At 40.3% G+C, this 15,002-nt stretch overlaps 1 protein-coding gene and 1 long non-coding RNA gene across 12 annotated transcripts in view; one reads left to right on the top strand and one right to left on the bottom strand.

Moving 5' to 3' along the window:
- The window catches only part of inpp4ab (inositol polyphosphate-4-phosphatase type I Ab), a 64,900-nt gene extending 58,112 nt beyond the window's left edge, over window positions 1–6,788 (bottom strand). For 9 of the 11 annotated variants that reach the window (XM_015946635.3, XM_054747596.2, XM_015946638.3 and 6 more), the window contains exon 1: window positions 6,634–6,788. The gene's annotated coding sequence lies outside the window, so the exon portion shown is untranslated. The other 2 variants (XM_054747595.2, XM_054747594.2) reach the window with 2 other exon arrangements.
- Window positions 1,547–3,505, top strand: LOC139064236 (uncharacterized). Its single transcript, XR_011517312.1, has 2 exons — window positions 1,547–2,534; window positions 3,257–3,505. It is a non-coding gene; the product is annotated as an uncharacterized lncRNA (long non-coding RNA).
- Window positions 6,789–15,002: the final 8,214 nt, after the last annotated feature.

Genomic DNA, 15,002 nt, shown 5'->3' with positions numbered 1-15,002 from the left:
AAGTCTGTAAACAAAAAATTTCTCCCATTGTTTAGCCATTCACGAAATCATGGCGAACACTCTCTTTTCTACCACAGTTCAGTCATTTCATGTATAATCACTTATTTAAAATAAACGGTGCTTAATAAGCATGTTACTATACTGTAAACAAGAGTGAAACTGTCAACACGCTGCGGTAGGATAATTCAACAAGGAAGCACGGATAGTCAGAATATCGATAGACGCGTCCAGAAATAATGGCACAGGTGATGGAACGCAATAGACGGTTCTACGATCTCCAAGCTTTGGTAGATCGTCATCTCTTTCCTTAACAGTCTTACATTGTCAGATCGCACTGCCCTATCCTGGAGGATCCCAAAGTGTTCCCAAGTCAGAGGATAAAACATCCTTTAGCTTTTTCCTCACGGGGAGCCAGGAAAGCCACCACAGCTAACATTTTTGAATAAGGAGTAAACGCAGCTCCACTCCAACATCTCACCGACGATGGAGCTCCTCATCACATCTTTAAAAGAGGAAGCTAAACGCTCAGATCCAGGATCTTACCAACTCCATTTTTCTGCAGTTACATCTAAAGCAGCTGGAGGACAGATTTGTGTGATGCAGAGTGAAAACAACCCATGGACACACCACATGCTGGACCATTGTTCGTTAATAATTAATAAGCTGTTACATGATAATGAGCAGCAACGGCAGACCGCTTCATGAGTGGATCCGTGCATAAAAAGCATCACAGCATCCTTGTAAAGATGTTTGTTGACAGACCCGCACACAGCAAGCCTCACCAAACGTCAGCTCTCTGGAGCAGATGCATTACAGACATCAGCATCCTCCTCCTCGTTATGTAAGCTCCGCTCAGTCCTGCTGTGGGGCAGCGGCAGGCAGCGGCCCGCCCTTTGGAGACTCCGCACACGTGTCTCACTGCAAACATGACAAGATGCTTAAGAAACAGATGAGGATGAATCAACGGGCTTCTGCCTCGGCCCTCCGCTGGGAGCCAAGCGGGAGAGTCTGATGAGTCATGGCTGCCACGTGGCGTCAGATCATAATCCTTCAGAGCAGCACAGACAGAGTCAATATCATGAGTTCAGCCGCTCAAGATGCTCTGATTGAAACCTGTTCAGGTGAAAATGTAATAACAGCACACAAAAAAATCTGGAGGATCAGATTGACTTCTTTGGCATAAACCTTCTAGTTTAGATTGTTATAAAGCAAATATATAAGTCATACTTACTCATTTACATGTTTTTTTTATTACGCCATGAAGCCAAAATGACTCATCACACCAGAACCAGCATAGCGATTATAGAAATTATCAATCAGTCACAAGAATGAAATACGGAGAGACAGCGCTGCTATAAATGTAGAGAAGAGCTGCTGAGCGAAGCTGAAGGTTCAAACCATTGGTTATATAAATAATGGATGAACCCTGGATCGTCGCCCATAGGTTTCTGAAGAGCTGAATCGAAGCCCAATGAGCGGTTCCCTCCACCGCCATATTGGCAGCATCACGTATCTCGCCACTCTTGGAAAATACAAAAAAGGAGCTGAGAGCGGAACCGTGAGGGTGGTGGCAGATGATTGACACCCATCCAACTCTGAGCCGATGTAGCTACAAGCTAACTGAAGCAAACAGAGCGTAGCAGATGCTTTTAGCCAGAAAAGTGCGGTTGAGCTACTCTGATACCCTCTGCTTTCTAGGCTGTAACACTTTTAATGTGACGTCTCTAATTATAGTATTTACCGTAATATAGGACAAGGTTGTTTTTTCATTGAAAATAATTTAAACATTTGGGGTCGTCTTATAATCTGGGTCAAACCATTCACACATGCTGATATTTGTCGGGGGTCATTACACACCCGTAACAGCAGAGGGCGCCAGGCTGTGTGTTCACAACAGGAGAAAAAAATGGAGACGAGAGATCGGAGCAGAGTGGACCGAAAGTGGGGCTACTAAGGCAGAGTTATGCAAATTTTAAGACGATGGTGTAGAGCTGAAACAACTAATCGATTTAATCGATTATAATCAATTATTAAAATAGTTAACAACTTTTTTAGTCATTGATTAGTTGTTTAATAATCATATTTTACCGCATGAAGTCTATTTTTACCACAATCTGACATCGGTTACAAGCTGTTAAATTTGCCGCCAGTGTGTGGCAGTAATGAGCCACTGATCTACCAGTGGAGCCGTAGAAGAAGAAATGAGCCAATGAGTGACCTCGGTTTTCATGACGTATCACGTTACTGACGCTCATCTTGCTGTGAGAGATGGCGGAACAAGAGGAAATACGGAAGAAAAATAGAAGCGACAAAACTGAAGAGAAACCCCGGACAAAAACCTCACGAGTATGGGAGCACTTTACTCTAGATGCCTTGAAAAGACGGGTGACCTGCAAAATATACAAAAACCATCTAGCATGGCACGGAAGCACGACGTCCCTAAGTGAACATTTGAGACGAAAACGTGTGGGGGCTGATGCAGCAGAGGAAGAGCACCGCGGTCAAGTGAGCCGTCATTTGGAAGAGCCAGCCCGGTAAGTAACAGAAAATAAACAAGCTGGACTTAGTGTTTTAGCTGAGTTCGTTATACTGGATGTTAAACATGTTTTTTGCCGCGTCAGTCTACGGTGTTCTACTTCTGATTGACTAGATGCCATCGTGAATCTCCTCCGTGTTGTGAATCATGCGCTTGCCAAATTCAGCACGTCTGTTTATAAGAATGTTCTCGTTAAGAGAAAAACGGCACAAACCCATAACTATGTTCCTCATTCAAAAAAGGACAACTCTGCGGTGAAAAATATACAGACGAGCTGTGTCCAGGTGAATATAACGCGGCATAGTTGTACGCTTTCAATTTTTAAATATAGGAGAAATTCAGAAAGTCATTTTTTACTATTAATAGGCTGTTTTACTATCTAACGCTGTAAAACGCCTCACAACACATTTTTATCATGTTTCTTAAACAGTATTACACAAAATAAACATTTTTCACATTTTTCTAGCTAATTTAAACACTCCCGACTCAAAGTAAAAACCTCATGAGCTTCTTACTTAGAGCTTTTTAATAGTAAAAAAATTAGACTTTTTTTCTGAATATCTCCTGTTGCGGGCTATTTTGTAGAACGTAACCCTCAAAATAAATGATCACTGCATATTGTTAATTAATTCAAATAATATATTGATTTAGTGTTGTAGTGTGTGTGCTGCTTTATTTTATATGTGTACTTATTTCAGTCTATTTGTGTTTCTTATGCAGAAAAAAAACAAGCAACGATGGACAACTACATGGGGAACAAGACACTCACCCCCCAGCAATTCATACCACTTACAAACTCTATTCTAAACATGCTGGTAAAAGACATGAGGCCACTATCCATGGTGGAAGGAGCAGGCTTCCAGCTAATGCTAAAAAATTATTCTGGACTGATATTTTGCACTGTTTAGCTCATTTTATACTGCTGACTGTGTTCATGTGCAATAAAATAGATTGCAGTCAACTGCACAATTCTCTTATGTTTTTTTTTCTTAACTGAAATGCATCCATCACTTGTATAGGTTAAATAGCTAAACAATAGCAAACCGATTAATCGATTAATCGAAAAAATAATCGACAGATTAATCGATTATGAAAATAATCGTTAGTTGCAGCCCTACGATGGTGGTCAATTCAGCAGAGGAGTCAAACAATGCATGCGTGGATGTATTGGATGGCAGTGAGGATGACGTTCAATGGGCGGAGCCGGCAGGTGTGGCGATCTGATGGTACACCGGGACCGCAGCAGCAGAGTGAGTGAGTGAGTACAGCGAGGCAGAGGACGTCTGTGAATAAAAGCCTCATTTGACTTTTGATTTCACATGTCAGCAAAAATCTGATAGTTAGCATTAAAATAGTGTTTTTGCTCAGTATTTGTTCTCAAATTATCAATAAAAATTGTTAATTTAAAAAGTTTTTTTTTTTGTTTTCCTTAAGATTAGTCTAGGAAAGGGGTCGTCTTATAGTTGGGGTCGTCCTATATTCGGGTCAATACGGTATTCATAATTTCAAGCTTTAATTACACCTAAATAGACGAGTTACAAAAAAATTCACCCTCCATAAGAGTTTTCAAGACGGTAAACTTGAGCTGTTAAATCTCAAATAGTTTTTGAACCAGGCTGTAAACATGTTTATTTCTGCTGTGAAGATGGCAATTTTAACATAAGAGTCAATAGGAATTTGCTCCTTTCTGGAGTCAGCGCTTAGCAGATGAGGAAGGAAGTGCATATTTTGTCATTTTCGAGTTGCCCTTTGGTTCAAACAGGAAGTCAGGCGCTTCAAAATATCCTGTTTCTTTCAAGGAAGATCATTGTTTGGAAATGGAACTGTTTGGAGAAAAAATAGCAAAAAACTATGGCGGCATGTTTTTTTTGATGTGCATCAAATGCCACCAGTATGTTTTGCCTTTGTTCTGCCATCTTTACATGGAAAAAGCTTTAGGTTTCGTCTTTGGAGGGGGAGGAGGTGCACATTATTTGGAAAGCTTAAAAAGGAACATGCTTATAAACTGGAATGTCACAAAAACATAATCATTTTAATAACCATTGTTCTTGTGACTGATTGGAGTTAAGGACAAAAATCTGTTTACTGGGCAACCGCAGAAGAAGATGAGCTCGTCACATGACCAAACAATATGCTAAAACACGAAGCAGTTAGCAAAGAGCACTGCGTGGAAGCAGTTTATTCTTATTTATTTCATTTTTGGAACACAATAAGCCTCACATCAAAGCGCTGATCAGTGTGCAGTTTAGTTCAACATAAACTAAAGTGTTTTTTAAAAACCGTGGGATCCAGAATGTGCTTATAAGCATGCAAGCAGCGCTGTGTAATTAATGCCGGACCGTCTGCTGCACAACAAGTTCTGAGTCTGACGGACATTTCAGCCGTCATCCCACTCTCTCTTTACTTTTTGTTCATAAATGTAACGAGTGTGGGACTTTAGTTGTGCATCAGAATTATATTAAATAGAGTAGATGGGAAAAGTGGTAATATTTATAGAGCGGGGAAAATATTTGTGTACGTCGGCTTCTGGTTAGCCGTCTATTAACCGTTAAAGGGCGTTAATAGATGGTTAACAAAATTTTGGAAAACGTGCATCCCTACTCTCTCGAGACTGTGCGTTTCAGAAAGATCATAGTATACACCTTTTAATTAAAAAATGATTTTAAAAATACTTTATTTTAATGCCAGTATTCCACACATAGTGAAATATTAGACTTGACACTTGATGGCTGCTTACACTGCGCCCGGTTCAGTTGGAGGTTTCTTCCTGTTAAAAGGGAGTTTTCCTCTCCACTGTCGCTGCATGCTTGCTTGGCATGAGGATTGCTGTAAAGACTCTGACACTAGTCAGTGACTCGATGCAACCTGCTGGGTTCCTTACACAGGAAACTTGTTACTGATTGGCTTAATGAACTGAACTCAACTGGAATGTTTGTTTTGTGAACTGTCTAGAGACGACTCGTCGTGATTTGGTGCCATTTAAATAAACTGAACTGAATTAACGAGCCAAACTTCGAATGAGCAAGTTCTTGCATTAAAATGTAGTAGCCAACTATCTTTCATAACTTATATTTCATTTAAAAATATAGTGAGTAAAAAAGGCAAGTTTGTCCCCATTTTATTGGGTAAATCTTTGAAATCTAATAATAGAATATAGCTTTACCAACAAGGGATAGATTTCTAACAAGCTCAACTCAAATTGTGTTTTATTTAACCTTTTTACAGACTCAACACAAAAAATGTACCATTTGGCCTTTATTAAAGCTGTAAATGTGTCCTTAAAATTTTTTATTTATTCAAAATGAGTTTAATCTCTCCCTAGTTGGGTTGAGTTTCTCCCACTGAGGTCCACGCCTGTTCCAAGTTGAGCCCTCCAACACGTACCCATCAAAAGTGATTATTAATGACAAACTTTAAGCATAACATAGGGAGTTGTAACGCTGATACAGAATTTAGATTAAACTGTTGGGTGTTATTAGGATTTTATAAATGCCATTTTGACAAATATAATCTTTGTAGCCTGACAATCTGAGCACAAACATGTGGGGACCCCTCTGGTTGGGGACCCCTCAATGACCTTGAGTGAAACCCAAAACCAGCAGAGCTGCAGGACCTCATGATGGTTCAGCATCCACACAGGACATCAAGCACTGCGCCACATTCTGTCTACGAGACAGGATCGTTTCTACTTCCACAAGGCAATAGATACCATCTGTTTACCATCACAGGCTCGAAGACAAGCGCTTAGTCTCTCAATAAAGCAACAAAACTGTGTCAGCAGCAGTTTGAAAGCCTCAGAACCGCCTGGCACGCAGGGAACCGCTTCCACCCACTGTCCCTCCTCTACTTTCGCCTCTCCAACGTACTTTCCAAATCCGATGTGTTCCTGTGCTGTTGGTCGTGGTACGAAGGCAGGTTTTACACCAGGACAAGCAATCGGCCATGGGCCGTCTGGTAAAAACAGACACAAACTCTGATTTCCATGTGGAACTTATAGACAGCAAAACCCGCATCGGTTAGCTAGTTTCCCAGGCGGCAAAAACTACCGACAGTTGACAGTTTTCTGTTAAAACGCGTGGTTAATAACGTCAACTTACCGACTCGGTCGAACATGTGGAATAAACTATCCGTTAAATAACAAAACAACGGGCAAACAGAACCCTCAACTCCACAACAGCTCCGCTGCTCTCGGGATCTAAGGGAGGCAACAGCACTGGCGCCGACAGCTACAGCTGCAGGCCACGCCCCGCACGGTACGTCACCACGTAGGAAGCGTGAGCTCAATAAAAACGGTAAAATATAATTTAATTTAATTTAAAATGAGTTAAAGTAAGTGTTGATATTTACATTACCTGTACAAATGAAGATATATAAATAAAATATATATAAAAAATTATATATATATATATATATATATATATATATATATATATATATATATATATATATATATATATATATATATATATACATGTATACATACATACATATATTTACATACACATTAATATATACATACATATATATACAAATATACACACACACATATATATATATATATATATATACACACACACAGAGGTAATTCAAAGTGCTTTTCAAGTGCAAGAAAAAACTGTGAAAACAGCAACAGTGGCAGAGGAGTGACGTGCCCCCCCCCCCCCCCCAACCAGAGATTTGCAGACAGATGTAAAAAAAAAAAAAAAGGCACTGGAGTTGGTACACATTCAAGGTCAATGAGCACCTGTTTCTGACTGAGGTTCTAGGGAATAAAGCATTTAGATCATCTAGCATTGATGTTTTAAAAGCTATAAAGAGAGTTTCCTGTTTACCAGCCTGGCTGTTCAGTTTTTGGCCAATGATTCTCATCACTGGTGCCTTCTTGAAGATGAAAGTCTCTCGTAAGACAACTTTTGGTCTTGACTGCATCAACGGGGATGTCTTCAACGATGTGCGTTGTTCCTAGGGCCCAAATCTGGGCATGGAAGCCATCAACTTGGACCACCTCGGCTACGCCATGATGACCATGCTTAAGGTGGGAACTCAGCTTGTAAATCTGTAACCAGGTTGACATTTTCTGACTTCATGTTTAACAGTCAAGTGAACTTTCATGCAATTACAGACTTTATGGTTTTCTGAAGGGTCTGATTTCATGAGCTAGATGGTTTTTTAGCATGCTGCACTTGTTTTTCTTCACTGTAAGTATCCGCTTGTCCTTTTAAATACCTAGACTTTAAGGGGCTGACAACACGTGACAGTCATACATTCATCAGTCAGTTGTTGGTACTCAGCTGCAAGACAATTAGAGTAGAGCACCAGTGCTGCAGTTCAGTTGTTCACAAAAATAAAAACTCACTCATTTTCTGAACAAGCTTAGAGCTGAGTAGGTTCTCTGGGAGCCGGTGTCTGTCTCCAGCCATCACCCTGTACAGAATTCTAGTCTATCTCAGGACAACATGGAGACAAAAAAGACAAACAACCAGTCACACACACGCTCACACCCAGGAACAAATCCCTGCCACCCTTTAACCTACACATGCATGCTCTTAGTGGTAGAAAACTCACAGATATACGACTGTCTGTTTTATTTTTCATATAAATATCAGACTGCCCAATGGAAGCAGCAGCAGCATGGCTGCCATGGGCCCTCGAGCACCACAGCCAGGTGAGATTTAGTAAAATGTTGTTATTATTTTACTCTCCAATGACTTTTTCTATTAAATGTTGGTAAATCAAACATACAAGACCACATATTGGAATGCCTACACACATTAATATTTACATGATCTCACCATCCTGGAAAAAACGCAGAGGGAGGCTCAAAGTTAAAGTTAAAGTCAAAATGTCAAGAACAAATATCAAAAACACATTTAAGGAAATAATTGGGTTATTTCATGAGGCTGTTGAAACAAGTAGTAAATTAAATATTTGTTGTTTCATTATTATTTTATTACATCGTCACCAGTTAGTTTTACTGTTTTGTTTACTTACCTGTGGCTTTTGGACGCCATCTAGTGGCCATTTAATCTATCTGCAGGTCGAATTTTGTTGTGCTGTATGGCATTATGCAGTGACCAATACACAGTTTGTTCTTTTGTTTCAGTCACACACACACACACACACACACACACACACACACACACACACACACACACACACACACACACACACACACACACACACACACACACACACACACACACACACACACACCTGTTTATATTTGCCCATACTCACTTAGCAGATGCAAAAGATCCAAAGTGCATGAACTGTTGTGATCTTAATTCCTTTATTACGGCATGAAGAGAACAGACTAACTCCATGCAGAAAAGCCACTGTCGGGATTTGAACCTGTGACCCTCTTGCTATGAGGCAACGGTGCAACCAGCCCAATCCCCTTGCAGAAGCTCTGAAAGTCATGGCTCCACTGTGCGTGACAAACTGGCTATTTCAGTGACTTCACATGTTTCTGTTACCGTTGACTCTCTTTATCTGACTGAGGTCGTGCCAGCCTCCACTTTCAAATGAAAACACCTTGTTAGCAGTCAAAGAAGACGTAAGATCTTCATCTAGAGTCTCATGCACAAGAGACTCCTGCATTTTTCACTCTGAGTAAAGTTCATGAATGATTTTACAGTTTATTGGCTGAACTAATGAAATGTGTTGAATAAACAATACGTTTAAATCCTAAAATGTCTGAATAATCAACGATGTGTTCAAATGAACATTTTTCCAGCAATGATCCATTTCAGGTCTTAAACTACGCCAGATCAGTATGTGTTGATTTAACAAGTTAATCTATCAGTACTCACACACATCATAATAAGATTATTATTAATGTTCAACATTTTGCTTCACATAGCTGTTAAAAACATGTCCACTTCCCAAACAGTTAACCTCTCTTTGGATCTGAGGGAAGGAGTGAATTCTGAGGAGTTTTGATGATGCCTTCAAACGTGTAAAATTCTGATTCGTACGCGTTTACAAACAAGACAGGTGATAAAACAGAAGTGTTTCCGGATCTAGTCCATTTCCAGCTGACTCCCGGTTCGGCCAGACTGGCGAGCAAGCATTTTGAAACCATCCTTCTTTTGGCCTCGGGTCAAAGCCTCTCTGCGATGCTTGCGAGTGATTACAGACACAACGGCTCCTTTACGAGCCACCTAACAGCCTCAGACGCGAAACAAGCATTCCAGCATGCTGCCGTGACCTGGAGAGATCTCAGACTAGACGGGTGTCACGGCTGCCAGCCTTGAGTGAGGAGCAGGAGCCAAGATCACCAAGCTCCAGTGAATCAGCCTGACACCGCCCCTCCTTCTCCTCTCTTCCGGGCTGCTGAGGAGCACAGCTGAACTGAATCTACCTGATGAAGCACACACCTGCATAAAGGGGCTGTGCCTTCAGCAGTCTGGGAGGCAGCAGTGCAGGGGTCCTGCTGTCCTCCTGGGTTTTTTTTGTGTGTTTTCAACCCCTTTCGGTTAGACACATTTGGGTTTGTAGGAGTTTTAAACTGTGCTAGTTTTAACTCTTGGTGATAAAGTTTGGATGATCCAGGGGGATCTTTTGTGTGCTCGGTGTTTTGTAAAGGTTAACTTGGTTTGTGCAATTTTACTGACTTCGATTTTAAACGTCTTCGTGTGTGTAAAGCTTTTAAAAAAAGCTTTTACCAGGTGTTTTAATCAGTAAATTGTTTGGGACTTTTATCAACTTCGGGCTTTTAGAACACCTTCGTTTCGGTAAACTTTTAATATAAGTTTCTACCAGGTGTTTTTATAGTTGATAATTCGCGATGTTAACCTTTTAGAGAGATCAGTTTTGCTTGTGTTTTAATACGTTTTTGTACGAATAAACCCATTTTAAACTCTGCCGCCAGTTCTTATGTTAGCCCCATCCTTCACATTTTTACCAACACATGTCGGGGATGTGACAACGGGTCATATCGGAGCTTTTCCACGAGTTCCTGGTACCTAGAGGTCCAGGCCATCGGCAGTGTCCGTCCCGACCTCTTGACCCCCCCTGGATCGCACGAGGATCTCCACACAAGGGTGCGTAGACTCGGCACAAATTGCGTCGGGTGGTTTTATAAACTTATCTCTACCTTTTAAAACCATAACAGCCAAATAGATTTTACAACCCAGACTCCACAAACATCTAGCTCACGTTCCAGCATTTAATTCGCTACATCCGGTCACTCCATCTATTATATTCCATCATTTCATTCCTACCTCGTCTCATATAACCATTAGTTTAGGGAAATAGAAACAAATTCATTTTTATAAACTAAACTTGACACTGAATTAATACGAAGTGTGTTTATGGTCCCTGAATAAGTAAAAGTAACTTCAATCTTCTGATAAAACACGCAAAGATTAATCAGATTGATGTTTCATATTTATATGGAATTATCACATCTTATTGATCATTTAACACATATGTAGTAAATCCTTAACGCTGCATGTGTAAATAAAACATGAACGGTATTCCACAAGTATAATGTTCCATAAAAATATGAGTCATTAACACTATTGAACCTTTAATATCTGACAGACTCTGGAAATGGGTCATTTGGGTAGCCAGGGAACCACCACTTACCAATAATTTGACAGAAAATGTAGGAGGCGTTAACAAAGTCCCTTAATGTCACACCTCTTCTAAGAACCCCAACGAATGCCTATTTCACTTAATATGGGTTCTAAATTTGATATAACTGTCATTTGTTTGAAGCGTTGGCACATTGAGTACTTTAAGAGCTCAAGATATACGTATGTCTACTTATGACCAATAAGCTGTGATATTCTATTTAAATACGTTTTGAGGAATTGATTTTCCTTCTTGTTTAAAGAACGTGCATATCATATATGTGTGGGTGTGTGTTTGCACCCACGTGTGTATGGATGGGTTTGCATGCATATGTTTGTGTGTGTCTTTGCGTGTGGGTGAGTGTGTGTGTGTGTGTGTGCAGGGTTAATTGTGCACATCACAACAAACTGTAAACAATCTCGTTAGGAATCGACTCGGTGTTTAAAATCTGTTTGTTATTCTCTCTCCTGCTCAGCTGCTCTAATTAAAAACCTGAGGAGCAACACTCTATGAAATGATGTTTAAATGAGAAAAGGAGGAGGGACTTTTCCTTTCATTACTCTCTGAAGGGAAAAATACTGCAGGATTTATTTTTCTTTATAAAGTATTGAAGCTGTCAGATTAAACACAACTTCTGCGTAGGTTTCCCACCTGTTCAGTCTTTTAGAAACAGTTTCTCACTCCTGCAGCGGAGCGGGATTTCCTCACACGCTGAGGATTCTGGGATTTCTGAATGTGTAAGCACTAAAATGTGACACGTTTCATTTTAAATGAAAACTGATGCAGTTATTGTTGCATATGTGGGATGGAAGCTGTGATATAACAACTCATAATTCAGATGTAACACAGGAATAAAGCAAAGCATAAAGTGCAGTTCTTTATTGTTTAGTCATTTGTATGAATACCAAATAAATGTGTTTAGTTTATGTTGGGCCATTATATACAAACTATTATTACTCTTATACCAATCAGTACTTCCTCATATGATGTACTGTCTGGAGGTCTGGGGAAACACTTACAAATCTCACATAAAACCCATAGTTTTACTACAGAAAAGAGCAATAAGAGTAATTACCAACTCTGATTGCCTGTTTATAAACTAAAAATACTTAAATTTGCAGACCTGGTCAAAATTCAAACAGTACTCTATAAAGCACAAAATAAAACATTTCCAGATTGTATTCAGAAGCTATTCCAGGTCAAAGAAACTCAGTATGAACTAAGGGGAGAAGGACAATTTGTCAGAGAGAAAGTAAGAACAAATGTTAGGAGTCAGAGTTGCACAACAGTAGGAGTCTAGTTATGGACTAACTTGGACACTGGAATCAGGGCATGTAAAACTGTTAAATCATTTAAAAAATGTACGTCAAGAAGATGATGTCATACTACCATAATGACCGTATGTGATCTAGTGTGTCTGATAGATGTGAATGAAAATGTCATGTTCTTGCACAAGTTGTAGTGTTTAAATCTCAGTTTTGATCATTATCATACATTGATTTATTAAGATTACTGGTAGTTTTGTACAGTTCTGTCTTTAGTTCTGGGTATTTTTCCTCTTGCTGAATTATGGTTGTTGCTCAATATATTTCAATTATTATTATCATAATTATTATTTTTATCTCACTCTCATTTTTATTATTACATTACTTTTATCTTATTATTGTCTCTTTTTTTTTAGAAGTAATGTGATTGAGTAAATAGGGTAGGCATAAAAAGCTAGGCTTCAGCCTACACCTTCTTGGTTACTATAATTGAGATTCTGTATTACTGTGTTCTTTCTTTTCCTTTTAAATGACCAAAATAAATAAATAAAATAAATAAAGTTATTTTATTTCAGTTCTTTTCAGTCCAATCCAATTCAGTTCAGTTGCATGAAGAAGTCTTGATGGCACATTGGAGTCACTTAAAGGTGCGAATCACAGAACAAACATTTAAAATGATTATTTCTGATTATAATCAGTCACTCTGAGTTCTTCACGCCAGCTTTGTGTCGTTTGTGGAGATAAAACATCAACGTTGCAGAACAGAGTCAGTGGTATTGCTGTTATATTAGATATTTGGCAAGATGTCCAAATGTCAGGAAATAAGACTCCAAATCCTGCCGTCTGAAGCTCAACTCCAGAGTGGCTCACTTTTACAGCACAGGCCAAATGTTTGGACACACCTTCTCATTCAATGTGTTGTCTTTATGTTCATGACCATTTACATTGGCAGATTCTCTCTGAAGGCATCAAAACTATGAATGAACACATGTGGAGTTATGTACTTCGTCGACTCGTCGTCTTCCTCCGCTTATCCGGGTCCGGGTCGCGGGGGCAGCATCCCAACTAGGGAGCTCCAGACCGTCCTCTCCCCGGCCACCTCCACCAGCTCCTCTGGCAGGACCCCAAGGCGTTCCCGGACCAGATTGGAGATGTAACCTCTCCAACGTGTCCTGGGTCGACCCGGGGGGCTCCTGCCGGCAGGACATGCCCGAAACACCTCCCCGGGGAGGCGTCCAGGAGGCATCCTGACCAGATGCCCAAACCACCTCAACTGGCTCCTTTCGATCCGGAGGAGCAGCGGTTCTACTCCGAGTCCCTCCCGAATGTCCGAGCTCCTCACCCTATCTCTAAGGCTGAGCCCGGCCACCCTACGGAGGGAACTCATTTTGGCCGCTTGTATCCGTGGTCTCGTTCTTTCGGTCATTACCCAAAGCTCATGACCATAGGTGAGGATTGGGACGTAGCTCGACCGGTAAATCGAGAGCCTGGCTTTCTGGCTCAGCTCCCTCTTCACCTTCTGCTGGAACCGCAGCATTGTGGGAGGACACAAGATAGTGCGGTTTTCTAGGTCCAAACTTCTTTTGTTGGTCGTGACTTCAAATGGTGTTTTTCTCTTTGGGACTCTAGTAGTTTGTCCTAAAGTAGAAGTGGTAGCAGCCGGCTGTTTCTCCTTCTCTGATTTTAGTGGAGAACCTCTCACACCAGTGGTGTTCTGCTGCTAAATACGTGAGTGTGTGATGAACGGAGTACCCAGGGAAGTGTTTGGTTAAATAGCTGCTGGTGTTGGCGGTGGCTTTAACACAAATGCCAGAGAATCATTGAATGAATTTATTTCTTTTTTTAAATCTCCAGTTTAGCTTTACTACGTTAGAATGTTGTTAAGAGGCTAAAAGTTTTAGGCCAACTTGTTTTCCATATTTACTATAGAAGCTTTAACTTGGGTCTGACACAGCTTAGGAATACACAACTTGGGGTACATATGGGTTAGTTACTGGAGACCTGGTTGTTTTCAAGAGACTTGATACCACTCAGTCTGACGCAGTTGTTTTTTCACCCTCCTTGCATGCTGGTGGTGTTCAGGTGGAACTGGTGACTAGTGTGTACGGCAGACCCACCTCAGTCAGTTAGCCCCAGGGCAGCTGTGGCTACATTGTGACTCATCACCACCAGCATGTGAATGTGTGTGTGGATGAGTAAAAGACTGATGTATTGTAAAGTGCCTTGAGGGGTTTAAAGACTCTAGAAGGCACTATGCATACCATCTCCCATTTAGCTGTTACCTACAAGAGTATTTACAAATTAAAAAGTCTCGTTCACTTTTTTTTTTCAAGAAATGTGTTTTGGTCTCTATTATGACTGAATCCCTTTTTAGTCGTTTTCTGTACAAAAAATGCTCTGGTGTTGATTACAAGTCTTTCTCATTAATATTCATGATATGCCAACATCTAGCCTCTGATTGGCTTACAGCAATGTTAACAAAACCAAGAATACTATAAAATTGTTTTAAAGAACTATTATAGCTTTAAAATCTTCATAGTGTGTCCCTTTTAAATAAATGTGCTCATGGCGACAGACATGTTTTTTGTATTGGTATAACGCTGCATGTTTTTCTTAGCTTT

This window comes from Nothobranchius furzeri, chromosome 2 (genome assembly GCF_043380555.1).
Source record: "Nothobranchius furzeri strain GRZ-AD chromosome 2, NfurGRZ-RIMD1, whole genome shotgun sequence".
Lineage (NCBI taxonomy): Eukaryota > Metazoa > Chordata > Actinopteri > Cyprinodontiformes > Nothobranchiidae > Nothobranchius > Nothobranchius furzeri.
This window is presented reverse-complemented; position numbering and strand designations above follow the sequence as displayed.